Here is a 16,241-nt window from a genome sequence, read left to right on the forward strand (position 1 = left end):
TCTGGTAAATTTATAGTTTTGGCATAGGGCCATTTCCTCATCCTGCTCATAACTAAATCCAGCAAGATCTTCTTTACCTCTATTACATTCTAACTGCTGATCACAACGGCAGGTAGTGCAGGAATAGACACATGGCGACAGCCTAGCAAACACCCTCTCTTTTTCAGGATGAGTAAAATTAGAAAGGGACTCTATACAGCTGAGACCTATGTGGGTTCAAATGATAATAATAATAAAATAAATATTACACCTTTGTACTTTGTACTGAGCACTTGCTTTGTACTGTACTGTGGGCTTAATGTTTTATATATATCTTGTCATTTAATCCTCACAACAATCCTATGAAGTGACTACTGTTAGCATTCCTATGAAACAAACAGAAAACTAAATCTTTTTTTTTTTTTTTTTTTTTCCAACACAGAGTCTCACTCTGTCGCCCAGGCTGGAGTGCAGTGACACAATCTTGGCTCACTGCCAACCTCTGCCTCCTGGGTTCAAGCAATTCTCCTGCCTCAGCCTCCCAAGTAGCTGGGATTACAGGCATCCAGCTAATTTTTGTAGTTCTGATGGTAATGGGGTTTCACCATGTTGGCTAGGCTGGTCTCGAACTCCTGACCTCAAGTGATCTGCTGGCATTGACCTCCCAAAGTCCTGGGATTACAAGCCTGAGCCATCATGCCTAGCCAGAAAACTAAATCTTAAAGAGAGTTTAAGAAACCTTCCTAAAGTTTCATAGCTAGTAGGTGGCAAGCAGGGATTCAAATCCAGGTCTATCATGTTCTTGAGCTCAAGCTCAGTGATGTTGTACCACAGAGAGTATCATCATTTCCTGTACATATGCACATCTATTTCTAGTCCAGTCCCATGATATAAGGGCAAACTAAACCAAACTGCAGGCATTTCTCCCAATCCAATTCAAAATTGGAAGAAAAGCTTATCTTAAGCCTTAGAGGATTCTCTTAGATTTAATCTAGCACTTGAAATCTGGGTCTCAACAGAAGGGAATTTGTGGAAGGATCCAGACCAGAGATGAACTCTCACACTCATCAGCATGGACCAAATCTAGGTCCTGTGAGAAAGGAACATAATTTATCCAGCACCCACGATGCCCCTCCTTCAAGGGTTGGTGACTAGACTCATCCTAGTCACCTTGCAGGAAATTCTTGGCATGAAACATGCTCCCGTTCCAAATTTATGACACTTAGGCAGCAGTCTTTGCAGACTTGAAAAAGAGACTCAGATGAGGTTTTGTACATAGGCATTAATGCTATTTTAGCTACAAGAGCTCTAGGCAGCCATATGTGCCAAGAGAAGTGGATTTTTCAGGCAGGGGTCTAAGATAGCTCCTTTACCTGCCATAGTAAATTGTCAGCTATAAAAAGTCATCCAGTCCCCAATGGAGAAGCTACTCCTGGTCATCAGTTAACTCACATTACAAAGAACATTTTAAAAGTCTGGTGGCATAAAGAAAGTAAACAAAAGATTAATATCCAACATTTTTATGCAAGCAATACATCATTAATGATCATTATGGAGAACTTGCTTAGTTCAAACAAGGTTCCAGAAGACTGGAAGCATTTCACTGTAGCACCAGTATTTATAATAGCCACCCTGGGGAACAGCAGGCCCATCAACTTGACATAGCTAATATGCAAGGTAATGGAAATAAGTAGAGGTGAAATGGAGCCACACGGACACTGAATTATCTTGGGAGCCAACTTCCATGCAAATAATTAGAAACTGCCCTGATTATTAGTAGAGTGGAGAGGACGCTGCCTCAAACACCTTAGGTCACATTTTAACTTGCTATTTAAAACTGGCGCATCATGTTGTCCTGCTGCTTAAAATCATAGCAAAGAACACCGGATGCAATTGACAGAGGACAAATCATTTCTAATGAAATTTGAGGAAGGAGTTTGTTCACATGGTTTGGGAAGCAGCACAATATTGGAGATGAGGGTGGTCTGGATTTTAGTCCCTGTCCCAAGTGACTCACTGTGCACCATTATAAAATTCCTTTAACCTTTTATTAATTTTCTCAACTGTAAAATATAGATAGTATTGCCTAACCTCTTGTCTCATTGTTCGTGTAAAACAAGAGAGATGAGCCTCTATAAAAATACTTGGTTGAGCATAAGACCAGGAGAGGGAAATGCAGATGCGTAAATGAGCCAAGTGGCTGCTTGGAGGACGCTGGGGGATTTTGCAAACTGGTGAGACGCGCCCTCTAAAAAGGCCCTTCAGCTCTAGCTCATTGTTGCCTTGCAGGAACGAAGGACGGGTGTTACAGGCAGGTCTTCCCATTTTAAAGTAATATTGGACATTACTTATCAGAGAAGAAAAGCTATCTATTTTAAAATGCAGCAATGAAAACAAAAGTTTCTAAAACTCTGTTCATGCAGATTCCATACTATTCATGGACTATTAGTCCTCTCCCCCAATGGGTCATATGGTATAAGGGTAATTGGGAATTTTATTAGTTGATAATAATAATAATTGCTAACATTTATAGAATTATAGACTAGAATATGAGCTGTGTGCCTAGGTACTTATTTTTACTATGGAAATGAGGGTTTCCCTCCAGCTTTATTGAGGTATAATTGACACAAAAATTGTATACATTCAAGGTGTACAGCATGATAATTGCAGAGGTACTCTTCTAAATGTTATATAAAGTAGTCCCAGAAAGCCCAAGAAAAGGTACTATTATAATCCCCATTTCATACCTGTGGAAACTGAGTGAGATTATCCCTGGTTAAAATTACATGAATTTTATAGAAGCCTTCATTTCTTAAAAAAATTACAGAAATCTTAATTTTTAAAACATGTAGCAGAGGATGTGATGTAGGAGCCCCAACCCTCAACTTTTTTTTTAAACCAAACCCTTCACTGTGACCCATTCCAAGAAAGTATTTTCCCAAAGCATGGTTAATTATGGATCTTTCCTGTACTGTAAATAAGTACAGAGAATTTGCCAACGTTTCCTCTCATACATCTACTTTTCTTTAGCTTACCTTGGCCCATGGAGTTAGTTAACTAAACAAAATTAAAAATTCATTTTTATTTAACTGGACAAAGCAGGGAGTGGCCAGGGAAGGTAATTTCTTAGCCTGACTTAAAGCTGACCATGATGTGGGAAAGGTGAGCTGCCCAATGTCAATCCTGGATCAAGTTCAAATATAAGAGTCCAGAGGAAACACAATAATATTTCATCTCCTCATTATTGCACATTAAAGACTCCGCTAGAGGCCTTTCATCCTGGAAAATAATATCTAGAGGGGATCTTCAAGTTTCAGGAAGATATTTCCAAGAAGATCTAAAAATAAAAAGATAGGATACCCACAAGAGAGGAAAAAGCCTCAATTTTCTATTAGTAGATCAAATAATGAGGTGAATATCTGAATGATGAATAAATCATGACTTCATTTTCCCTTTCTTCTTGTCCCTTTAGCAGGTCTTTGCCAGTTCCTTTGCTTATTAGCATGACTGCTAGAGAGTAGGCAGAACAACAGTTAAAAAGCAATGTTCTTTGTGGGATAGTTAGAAGAAAATTATCATCTGTAGTGATTATTAGAAAAGGGCTAACAATGAAAGAAATTTCTGATTACCTACACGCCTTAAGCATGCAGGATTGGCATTAGTATTATTTGCCAATCCAAGTCTGTATTCCTGCTCCTCCTAACACTCTCATTTCCCACATTTCTGTTTGCCCTGCCCAGACATTTCCAGCACTCTCTTTCAGCATGGAGATGAAGGACTTCCAAGTGATGGCAAGCAGTTAAAAATATCAGAAGGAGCTGGCAAATGACAGTCATAGTTAAGGGAAGTAAGAAATGGAATCTTACCAAGGGTCAGTGTGTGGGACTCGGACGATTCCGGTGCACGTGAATGACTAACGTGGGGCAACAAGAAAACAAAATGGGCAGCCCAGATGCAGAGGCACCTCATGCCATCTCCCTGTCCACGGGCTTGGGGCCTGTGTCCCTTCTCTTCCTGTCATGGCCTGAGTGTTTCCCCAAGAAGCCAGGGAATTAGAACAGGATGTGTGTAACCCTGGAGGGAATTCTAAACAAAAGCAAAACAAGAAACTTCCCTTCACCAAAGGAGCATTCATTCTGAGAAGTAGATTTCTCTTAAAATGGTGTTTCCTTGGCCTGTGAGAGGGAACTAGTCAGTGATTCTCAGAAGCAACTGCAAAAGAAGAGTCTTGGAATTATAACAGCTTGTTGCTAACGTTGACACTAATCATGAAAAAGGAAGTGGTAACCATTAGAAAATTCCCAAGAATAGGTTATGCTGGGACAGAGGGAAGAACGGTACTGATATTTTAAAACTGAGCAACATTCATCCCCTCCACAACTTCCAAAACAACCCAGGGAGCTTGTGGATCCTAAACGTTTTTATCACATTCAATTGTGTAAGTATTCATAGGGCTTTGGAGTGTTCCTACCACTATGCTAGGAGTTTCTTTTAGTGGTGCTAGGAGTTTTAGTGAGAGAAGGCTTTTTCATTAAGCAAAGACATCATGTTTGGGAATGAAGTTAGTGGGGTCAGGACAGATTTACGTGATCCTTGGGCTTGAGGAGGGACTTACATCCTGGCCCTTGATTCAAGACAGGAGAATTGTCTTGTGCACATTCCAGAAGTGGGTATCCCAGAGGTGAGGACATTTAAGGCACCTCAGTTATCAAAGAAGTACAGGCTATTGGACAACTTGCAGCCCGCTGTAGGCCCAAAGGTAATGCTCTGTGGAGAACTAGACCCAATTAAATTGGGGACTGCCTTGCAGTTACCAAGTTTCATGCAACTTCTGATGGATTTGGAATGAGGAGTAGAGGCAGGCCCAGAGCAAAATGAGCTGAGTTGGGAAAGAGGAAAATAGACTCAGAATGTAAAAGCAGGATTCTTTGATGGGCTGAAGAACTGACACATAGAAAATGTAATGCATTATTGACAAACACGTATGCTGGCTGCAAAAATAATTAACACAAGCAGAAAAGAAATAGGAATGAAATGGAGCAGAAAGACTTTGAAAGATTGTGAAGTGGCCACTGAAATTGCCAAGCTAATGTCAGAGAGATGATTAAAATTTTCCAATAGAACAGGTGAATAGGTACTTAGGAGAGTGTGGTGTAAACCAAGGGAAAGTGGATCATTATATGAATCTGCACTGAGGTACTAATCAGCATTTTATGTGCAACTTTGCAGTGCACATTTTAGCAGATGCAGGAAGCTCTTAAAAGCTGATAGCTAAACCAAGTCTGACTGCCTTTCTGTTTCATAATAACCATCCCTGGAATGGGTACTTGTTCCTGTGAGCACTGCAGAATCAGTTCCCAGAATAGAATTCCAGAAATATCAATATGTTCACAAAGTAAAAATATCTGCAAAACTCTAGGATCAAGGGAGAGGAAGGGAAAGGAAGGGAAAGTTTACATCTTCCTAAACAGGAGTGCCTGGATGAACAGGCTATAACAGAGTTCTCAGTAATGAGAACTCAAAGTAAAGATCAAGTAGCAAAAAGAAGAAAATCTTCTGCAGGCCAGACTGTATATATGCACGCATGCACACACACATTCTTGTAGAAACTGTATTGCTGCAATAACCAAAACAATTAGATGGTGGATTGTGGGTATGTTAAAAGAGAATAATTCTTCATGATCAGAATGGCTTTTTCGCTCGTTCAACAGAAAAAGACTCTTATTTTTTATTTGTTGGCAAAGCCAAATTAGAAAAAATATATATCTTTACGACCATAGGAGACAAATGAGTGATACCAAATATCACTAAAAATGCTATTAATCTACAGTGATATAAAATTACCATCTCAGCACAAAGAAAGCCTATATAATCTGAATTTCTCTGGCATCATAAAAACGAATGAGAAGCGAAATTGAGAGTAAGTATGCTTTTGAGATGCCGTTAAGAGTTACATGCATTGTTAACAAATGTGGCTAGACAGACTGGTGATTTACCTTTAGTAACAAATTTATAGAGATACAGAAAATTTCCAGAAGGGACCAACTCATTGCCCTTCACTTTGGTTGATGACTCCTTTGAGGGTGTTATTCTCCTTTCTTGGATATTAAAGTGTGGCTGATTAGCCATTGACTTTATAGATTATTTCCCCATTTTTATTTGCTTATTTTCTGCATATAGCAGAAGCCAAAAATAGCTTGGGGTGGGGTAAGGGTGTGGCAAGGAAGAGGATACAGGTTAGGAGTTTCTTCATGTACCAGAGGAGCCTAAGTGACCTCACTGGGTGACCAGTGAGGTACACAAAGGACTTTGGTTTCATCACTATGGAGCCTTCCTCAAATCTGAACACGCCCCACTCTCTGTTTATCTTCCATTATCTCTTAATCAGTTGAGGTGAGTGGAATGTCAGCCCAATTCCAGGATATTTCCACAAGACCCTGGAAGGAGCTGGACAAGGGCAATGGCCAGTTCAATAACTAAGAGGAAGTACAGGGCAATATCTGACAGGAAGTAGAGGGCAGTATTTAACAGGAAGTAGAAGTCAGTATCTGACAGGAAGTACAGGGTAGTTTCTGACAAGAAGTAGAGGGCAGTTTCTGACAGGAAGTAGAGGGCAGTGGCATTGGGCTGTTGAGGGGGGTAGGAGGACAACACAGGATGTGGAGGAGGAAGGGTAAAAAGATGGGAAAAGGAGAGAAATGAGTGTTTTCACATTTTTCCCCCCTGTATAATAAAGAAAAAGAAACAAAAAGGAACTTCACTACCAACAACAACACTTAGGAGAAATTTAGAAAGGAACGTGTCAGTTTTCAATTTGTCTCAAAGTTGGTGTGGGAACAAGATGTGAAGGTGATAAAACTTCACGTAAATGCTACCAGTAACCTCTGAAGTTTGCTGCTAGCCAGGGAAAATATGCAATGAGTGGTAGCAATGACATTTACCTTTTTGTCACCTGCCTTCAAAGATTTTAACATTTATATTATAATACTAATGCAAGACATCCCTGTGAGATGAGCAGAGGCTCTTATTTAGAATCCCATTTCCCTGAGGATTACAGCCTCCTTCCCAAGGGCACATAATTAGAACAAGGTGAATCTGGAAATAGAACTGAAGTCCCATTCTAGTCTATTGTTCTTTCCCTGAAACTGTACCAGGCACCTTTTTCTAACATCCCTCTAGACAGAGACTCCATCTCTGAAAACATGAGGATGCTGGGCATGGCCTTTTATGTCACAGCAGAAGTTCCAAGGTTGGCCCCAACGATAGATCCAGGTTTATGGGACCTAAAGCTTAAACTTGTGGGTTATTCTTTAAGAAAAATAATTTTAAAAGTTGAGTTAAAAAGTAGGTATGCATGGGAGAATTTTATTTCAAAAAAAAATTGCATCAAATCAGAAATGTTATAAAACTCACTGCTATAGTTTAATTTATCTGACTCCTCCATTTGATCCTCGGTGTTGGAGGCAGGGCCTCATGAGAGGTGTTTGGGTCATAGGGTGGATCCCTCATGAATGGTTGGTGCAATCTTTGTAGTGATGAGTTAGTACTTGCTCTACATTAGTTCTCATAAGAGCTGCTTATTTTAAAGAGTCTGGCACTTCCCCTCTTTATCTCTTGTGCTTCTTCCTTCATCTGTTATCTCTGTACAAACTGGTTCCTCTTCCACCATGAGTGGGAACAGCCTGAAGCTCTCACCAGAAGCAGATGCTGGTGTCATGCTTCTTGGATAACCTGCAGAACCATGAGCCAAACAAACCTTTTTTCTTTAATTACCCAGTCCCTATTATTCCTTTATAGCAATGTAAATGAACTAAGACACTGACAAATATCACGAATTAAAAAAAAAAAATCAGAAAGGAAAGTAACATTATGTTTTTGGTAATTAAGCACCTAATTGCAGTTCTATAATGCTTGTTTCCCTTCATCTTTGCCTTTATACTCTTTGTCTCTTTATATAACAATTTTATAATTTTTTCTAGAGAGGAAAACATAATTCAGTCTTTACTGTGGTTGATCAAAATGTGGTCATTATTGGTTTCAAAAAGTTACTTTTCACTTCAGTCTTTTATTGGCAATGCCGTATCTGTAAATTCCTTGGCAGTTTTTGCCTGAGGCCAAAACTTTTAGAGACTGTCAACCTTCTAATCTGGCTGGTCAGCCACTCACTCCACCTCCCTGTTCCCAGTTACAGATTCTCACTGACTTCTTCCTCACCAGGTCTGACCTAGGGTAGTAAGGGGGCCAGGGAGTCAGGGTGCTCTGAAGCCTAGGTCAAAGTAGTAACGAGCAGTACCTGGTTCAGATTCCTATCACTGAAGGTAAGAATGGGTCAGGATGCTCATGGCAGGCCTATCAGAAGGAGCTGTCATTAGGTGTAGGCAGAGGGAGAGGATTTTCTGAGCCCACCAGGCCAACCAGCAGCCCCTGGATCATGACAGGCAAGGGCAGTGATGCCCCCAGGCTGAGTTAGCAACTTTGTCTTCTTGCTGGGGTAGTTGCTTTCTCCTGCAGACAGCACCTGAGCCTTGAAAAAGACCTTGAATTTTAATCTCCATCTATGCCTTGTATCTGCATCTAATTGGCCATCAGCAAATAATGAAATAGGTGGCTAACTTGCAGGAACACCCTTTCTCCTATGAGCATTTTTGTTCTTGGAACGTAACTACAGAGGAAATTCACAGATAGGGAATTTAAGTAATAAGTTTGAATCTCAAGGTGCTTTTTAAACCTATCAACAATAAACTATCAAACTTTGAACAATCATGTTAAAAACTGAGTTATTATTCTATGCTCTCTGTAATAAATATTACAAAGTTGTCATATGAAGAGTCAACCAAAGAGTATGTAGCCAAAAAGTGTAGGAAAAAAGGTGCCATAGTGTTGTGATCCCCTAACCAGCCCCAGAACCCAGAGGAGATTCCCCTCAACCTTGTAGGACTTGCTCTTGGCTTCCTGGTAGAGCTCATTAAGCAACATGTCCCTTTTGATTAAATGCCTGGGAGCTACTTAAGATGGCCCCACCTTGGATGACTGAATTTAGATCAGAAATTTTAAAAACAAAATCATTAAGACTTTAAGGAATTTACCTATAACTGTGGAATTAAATGGAGCCAGTAGGGAAGGTATTATGATATTGGAGAATTTCCCCTCAATTAAGCCAAGAGATAGACATACCCATAACATTTATGGTTAAAGTCAACACCAAGTCTGAGCTTAGCAGCTATTGATCATTTACCAGCTGTATGACCTGTAACAAATTTCTTAACATTTTTATTAGTCCTAGTCTTCTCATCAATTAGAAAGGGGAATGATGCTATGGTCATACTTAGCTTGCAAGGTGTGAAAGCACTTATTACAGTGCCCTACATATGGTGCTTAATAAATGTGATTTCTTCCTATGATTTTACAATATCAGTTCTTGAATTTTATGGTTTTCTATGGTGTCCTTCATCTTTGCTAAATGGTCCATTTATGTAACTTGAGCTCCTGCTGAAACCCAAGAGACCTCATTGTTTAAGTCGTTACTAATTCCTGATTTTTGCTTTATCTCCTTCACCTGAAGACCAAACCCTGAACTTTTGCTTATACCCTGTATTACCTATTTTGTGTGATGTTGATGCTAATCCCTGGAACAAATGTGCTGACAATGTTAGATCATTTCTTTACATAGATTTTGATGCTCATCTTCCTAGAAAGACTGGCCACATGTCTCAAAGGGCAAGTCTGAGGCATCATAGTACATAACACTTTTTCTCCTGCTCAAATTTCTCTGGGCTGCACATATTTCTAATTTTAGGAGTAGCTGCAAGCATTGAGGAGTTATGCACTCACATATTCAATGGTCTATGCCAAAGCTGTCCATGTCTGATAGGGTAATGTGTACTCAGTTATTTTAAATTTTTTCATTTGAAATGAATGCTTTACTGTTTCCACATTTTCTGATATTCAGAAATATACTTTCCCAGACCTCTTCCTAAAGCATGTGGATTTTAAGGTCTGCACCAGAGTTCTGTTCTGCTCTTGACTGTTGAATATATCTGGCTTACTTAAAAAAATTGTGTTTGCCCATAGAGGGGCAGGGAACTGGGGAGGAGAAGGTAGGTAAGGTAGGATTCTAACTCCAAATAAGCTGATTAAAAGGTATCTGAGATGATTGTTTTCAAAGGTGGAAAGAGATGGCTGGAAATCAGTGGGCAGGTATGTTGGAATATAAAAGTGATCAACATGAATACAGGCCATATCATCAATGCCCTCTGAATGCAAAGGGAAGGGAACTACTATGCCATGGCTTCCTTCAAATTGATGTGTTTTTCCAAACTTAGAGGAGCAAGAGAAACGCTTGCAGGGACTTTAACTTGAAAAAAAATAGGCTTGTAGCATTAACATAGCATGTTGAGTTCTTTGGAGCCAAGGTGCTGGCTAAGTTTCTCCTGCTAATAAATGCTTTTATCACAAAGTTTATGCGATTCCACTATCTGGTGATGCATACCAAGTTTCTTTGGTTTGTAGCAAGACCATTTTGCATTACAGTTATTCAAAAAATCATTGATCAATTACTAAGATGAAACTTCATAAGAAGTAAATTCTTGACATGCATAGAAGTACATGGATGGTTAAAAGAAACTTGGAAATTGGAGTAACTGAAATAATTTAATCTAATCCAGTCATTTCACAGGTGGGAGAGTGGAGGCCCAAGTTACTTGTAGGATTGGGTCAAAGAAAGCCAGCATTCTTTGACCAGCATTAACATGTGTGTGTCCTGATATTTACTCAAACTATGACATAATATCTGTACACCAGTCACACAGAAATGAACTAGAGGTGATATCGTTTAGATGTCCCTTCCAAATCTCATGTTGAAATGTAATACCCAGTGTTGGAGGTGGGGCCTAGTGGGAGGCAGATCCCTCGTGGCTTGGTGTTCTCCTTGCAATAGTGAGTACTTACAAGATCTGGTTGTTTAAGTGTGTGGCACCTCTCCCCACTTCACTCTTGCTCCCACTCTGCCATGAGAGATGTCTGCTCCCACTTTGCTTTCTGCCATGAGTAAAAGCTCCTTGAGGCCTCCCAAGAAGCCAAACAGATGCCAATGCCTTGCTTCCTGTACAGCCTGCAGAACTGTGAGTCAATTAAACCTCTTTTCTTTATAAATTATCCAGGCTCAGGTATTTCTTTATAGCAACACAAGAATGGCCTAATACAAGTTGGCGGGGGGGCGGGGGGGACTTCAGGACACCTATATAAACAAAGTGAAAACATTTACATTTTCTTTATACTTTATTATTATAATAAAAATAAAGAACATTAGAAATGGATATTGAATAGTGAATGTGTGCAAAAGCTCAAAATAAAATCTTTTCCAAGAATTTTAATGAGACAGTTGAGCTTGCTTCCATGTACATAACTGTTTTATACCAAGTTTTATGTTTGAAATGGCTACAAGCAAGTCCTGATCAAGTCTTTTTAATGATCTCTTCAAATTCTTGATAGTCACCATTGATGAGAAACTTTGTTCTCACAAGTAGGTGATAAAAAATTTAACACCATTTTTTACAGTCATTCAAAAATTTACAACAGTTGAAATTACCTTTCTTTAAAGAATCTGAGCTTTTCTTTTTTATTTTCTTTGACCAATGTAAATGTTAAAATTTCTTTTGATAATGAGAATGGATTTCAAATTCAGTCAAACTTTTTTCATTCCAAGTATTTCAATAGAAAGGCGCTTGAACATGCAGAATGTGCTCGCAGTGCTGGAGCTCTTGCCCTGCTGTTTGTATGGACTCCATAAAAAGGGCGCTGCTACTGCAAGTACAGGTGTAAGTGTCCAGCATATGTGAAGAGAGAGGTGAAGGGCAGCCCTTGAACTCTACCCTGCTGGAGTCTCACCTGTCCTATCTCCTCATCTCCCACACTCAATCAAGACTTGGACCTCATAGCAAGCTCCTTAGGCCCCTGGAACAAGAAGTCTCTGGCATCTCTGCAGATTTCTTGCCCACACAAGGTAGCAGCGTGCACTGAAGCAGACTGTTGATACAGACAGTGAGGAGCACTTTCCTGCCAGCACTCTGTGTGTTGCAGATAAGCTTGTGGTATTTGCCACCTGAAGGTACTATGGGACATGCTGTCAGAATCCCCTCAGACTGCTTTCAAGGAATCCTGGACTGATGATCAGCTCAGGACTTCATTTATCCCAGGCCTCATGGGCCAGAGTTTCATTAGATCACAACATACCTGTAACCACTGCATGGCACAAAAATCAGGAAGCCCAGAGAACACAAATGTCTGGCCCACATCTGTGAGTGACAGCCCAGGACTAGAAGGCATTGTCTACCCCTCAGTCTGTGTTCTTTCCCCTTTCCATAGTTCATCTCATTAATAATTCGACCAACATACCATCCTCAAGGGTAGAAGTATGTCTCCTGAATTCTACCAGCAGACCAGTAAATGTGGTAGTTTTACTTCTCATGTATAATAAGTAGTAGTCCTAGAAATTCACATGATTTATATCCATTGGAAATTTTATTTTATAAATTAAAAATAATAAATCCTGTTCCATTCATTGTGAGATCACAGAGATACTGCTGCCCTCTTCCCTAAATGTTCAACATCAGTGAGACCGGTACCACTGACCACTTTTCATCTATCAATCACTATGGATGGAAAAATAAAAACAAGCAATTTCTTTTATCATCTTTTCCTCCCAAACTCCATTCATTATCTGACTTTGCATATGCTTCATCCATTTCAATTCCCCTGGGCTGAGCAGTTTATGTTCTAAAGAGCTGCAGACTAGACTAAAAATGCCCTTCTTTCCTCTTTCTTTTATAAAAGAAATATTTTTTTTTCCTGTGCCTGGGAAGAAGTGCTGAGTGGACAGCCCTGGTGGCTTCTGTTTATACTGTGAGCAACTGAGACACAAATCAGTACCAGGGTTATCTTGATTTCTGCCTGGAATAATATTGTCCTGCAAGGACCCACTCTGGGGACCCAGAAGGTGATATACCCCTTTCTATCACAGGTATGTGCCTAAGAGTGCAATTTTAGCCCCTTTGATGCTGCCAGAGACAATGAATAGTGATAGGATGGAGGAGTGGCACCATGTCACCACACTGTCATCATAACTCACCACCAACACACATTAAATGCCTACTTTGTACAAAACCATGTGTTAGTACTATGTACTAAGTCTATGTGTTAAGTCTAGCCTAGGATAGAAAAAATAATAATAAACATTTGTTGAACATTTCCTATACTCCAGGCACTAAATCAAATGTGTTGCATGCATCATCTAATTAAGCCTCACCATGATCCAATGAAGACTGTGTTATTATTCCAATTTTCACATAAACATATTATTCCCAAGATTATGATCCTTCTATGTAAAGATTCCTCTTATTTTATCTAATGCAAATGTCTTTTTCTCCAGTTCAGCTCCTTGTTTGTTTTCTTCATAACACTTCACACATTAAAAAAAAAATCCTTTTTTCATTTGTTGCATTCTTTTTTTTTTTTTTTTTTTTTTTTTGCTGTCTCTCTCAGTACTCTCAGTAGTATGTTATGTTCTGAGGTTAGAGCTCCTGTGTCTTTTGTTTCACTGCCTAGCAGGGCACCTGGACACATGGTAGGATCTTAGTGTTACTTGAGTGAATAAATAAAGTTAATACAAAGAAGTTAAGTACCTTACCCAGGGTCATAGAGTTAGTGAGTGACAGAGCTGGGATTCAATGTCCATGAGCTTATGCACATAGCTATTCTCCTACATATATGATAACCCTGTTTGGAATTTGAGATTTAGACATAGAAACCAATACAGAGAATTCAGGGGTTCTGCATCCCAGAGAAAATCGCTTTTTTCAGGTGTAGTGTGGGAAAAAAAATTCTATTTTAGATCCCCAGCTGAAAATATGGTAGGATTCCTGCTAGATATACTGACCCACTGACCACATTACCTTTTCCTGCTCATCTTTTGATTTTCTCCTCCACTTCTCTTTGCTACTTAAGGACACTGGATTTTGTGGATGCTCCTTGGACATACTGGAATGCACCTTGGGTAGCCCATGGATCATTTTCCCCAGTATGAAGCATGGGAGGGCTGGAAAATGAGCTCATGAGCTGGTCGAGCCAGCACAACAAGCTGGAGCCAGGTAGGCCTATTCATGATCCGAACTATATTTATTATCTGACTTTGCTCCCAGAAGCTGCATAGCCAGAAATCAGTTTTTCCCATTGACATTGGACCAACTGAAAGAATAGAAAGATTAAATTGATGAGAGGATTGGCTGTCATATAGAGCTTTTCTCTCATCTTTAGCTGAGAAGGGAGAATCAAACATAGTGCTCAAGGCTTCAATCAGAGTAGGCACGCAACTAATATTTACTGCATGAATAAATGAATGACTGACTGGAGAATAAGTGTTTCCCCTCATTAATAGTCCATCTTTCCCTTAACTTGTTTAAATTCCTTCTGTGAGAATTTCTAATGAGAAGCTTTCACTCACAATGTTGTAAATATCACTGTTTCTCTCTTATATAGACCAATTATTACATTAAAATTGTAATATCTTTCACTTCTCTTTCTTGGGAAGACTTCCCAGGGACAGTGAGACTTTTTTCAGACAACCAACTGCTTTGGGAATCATAAAACCACTGGTATTTTAAACTCTACAGATGATACCAAAACTTTTTTTAAAAAAATTAAAAAGAGTAACAGATGGAATTTATTATCTCATCTTGGCGGCGGGGGTGGGCAGTGCAGCATGTACTTAGATCAAGAAATTTCCTGAGTTGTGAGTGGATGTGACTCACTTTTTATACCAAGGCCATGGAATATTAAGGGACCGTTTCCATCTCTATGTTCCTGAAATGGTATAATCTCTACATCATTGATGATAAATGTATTATGTTTTCTGTTAAATATCATATTATCTGGGGGAAAAAGAGGCACTGGTGTTATCAGTGGTTAGAAAAGAACCTTTGTATATCTCAAAGTTTTTACATCTTTAATTGGGATTTTTCTTTTCTCTATTTCTCTCTCTCTCTCTACCCCCCCTTCTTTTCTTTCTTCTTCCTTTCTCTCTCTCTTAATATACATCTACTTCTCTTGAGCAATTACATGTCTTTGGTAACTCTCACCAACGTAAACTGGCAACATTATTATGAGCCTGTGAGTTTTCATCCTGAAGTGATGCAGTGGAAGTTTCACTGAGGCAGTATCTTGGTGATATTCTCCTTCCAGTAGGGCTGTCTGTTGGGCTAAATGTGCAGTTGAAGAGAGAGACAGACACCCGCCCCACCCCATCCTCCAGGCCCATCAAAGTTCTGTGGGTATCGACAGTGGGAATTGAGCCAGCTACAGTTAACTTTCAACACATGCATAAACCAACTGGGATGTCTCTGTGGCCTCATCAGCATGTGCATTCAAATGAGCTCCCATTAGCATTATTATCCCAGATTTCTTTCTTTTGTCCCACCCTGCTCAAACGTCCCTGCCAAGGCCTCCCAGTGAATTCCTGGGAGTCCCCAAGGAGTGTCTCGTCTCCTCACATGCCTGCCAGTCAGGTCCTTAATCAGCCCCCCACCTTCCTCTCCTGGATCCTCCACTCATGCCAGGTTGGAGGGAACCTCATTGTAGCACCAGCTGGTGGTGCCTATGGTAAGAACGAAGTGTTTGTAACACTGGTGACATCTCCCTAACTTGCTAGTCTTCAAGGAGCCAGAGCTGTCTGGGTGCCTCAAAGAAGTAGGGAAGAATGATCCTCACCCTAGTTCTGTGCCATACTTTGATATGCACAAGAGTGGCCATGTTGGGGTCCAGGTGACAATGTCTCTTGAAAATAGCTCCCTCAGACTCCCTTACCCTTCTACCTACCAGGTGATTACCCAGTCCAGGGGATCAGTTGCAGATGGTAAGTTTCATTCCCACTGTCGCTACCCACAGAACTTTCTTGATGATTCTGGAGAATGGGGGTGAGGGTGGGGCGGGTGTCTCTGTTCAACTGCCCATTTAGCCCAGCAGACAACCCAGCCCTACTGAAAGGAGAATATTACCAAGATACTGCCTCAATGAAACTTTCCATTCGCTTATTCACTGTGCCTTATAATGCATGATGCAATAAGCATTCCTTGCCTCCTTCACTTGCTCATTCAGCAGTTCAGTTAGATCATGGCTTCAACTCTCCACGGCTATGCCCCCATCTCAAAACTACGCAAAACAACAAACAAAAACAAACCACTACCATCACCACCAACACACTCTCCTTGCTC

General features: G+C 40.1%; 1 long non-coding RNA gene across 3 annotated transcripts in view; it reads left to right on the top strand.

The window, feature by feature from the left end:
* Window positions 1-16,241, top strand: part of LOC106992627 (uncharacterized) — a 320,901-nt gene that overhangs the window by 279,356 nt on the left and 25,304 nt on the right. For 2 of the 3 annotated variants that reach the window (XR_013401885.1, XR_013401887.1), the window contains exons 7-8: window positions 12,811-12,997; window positions 13,981-14,123. This is a non-coding gene — a long non-coding RNA (uncharacterized LOC106992627). The remainder of the gene's footprint in view (window positions 1-12,810; window positions 12,998-13,980; window positions 14,124-16,241) is intronic. The other variant, XR_013401886.1, reaches the window with a different exon arrangement.

Source organism: Macaca mulatta, chromosome 12, assembly GCF_049350105.2.
Source record: "Macaca mulatta isolate MMU2019108-1 chromosome 12, T2T-MMU8v2.0, whole genome shotgun sequence".
In the NCBI taxonomy this organism is placed as follows: domain Eukaryota; kingdom Metazoa; phylum Chordata; class Mammalia; order Primates; family Cercopithecidae; genus Macaca; species Macaca mulatta.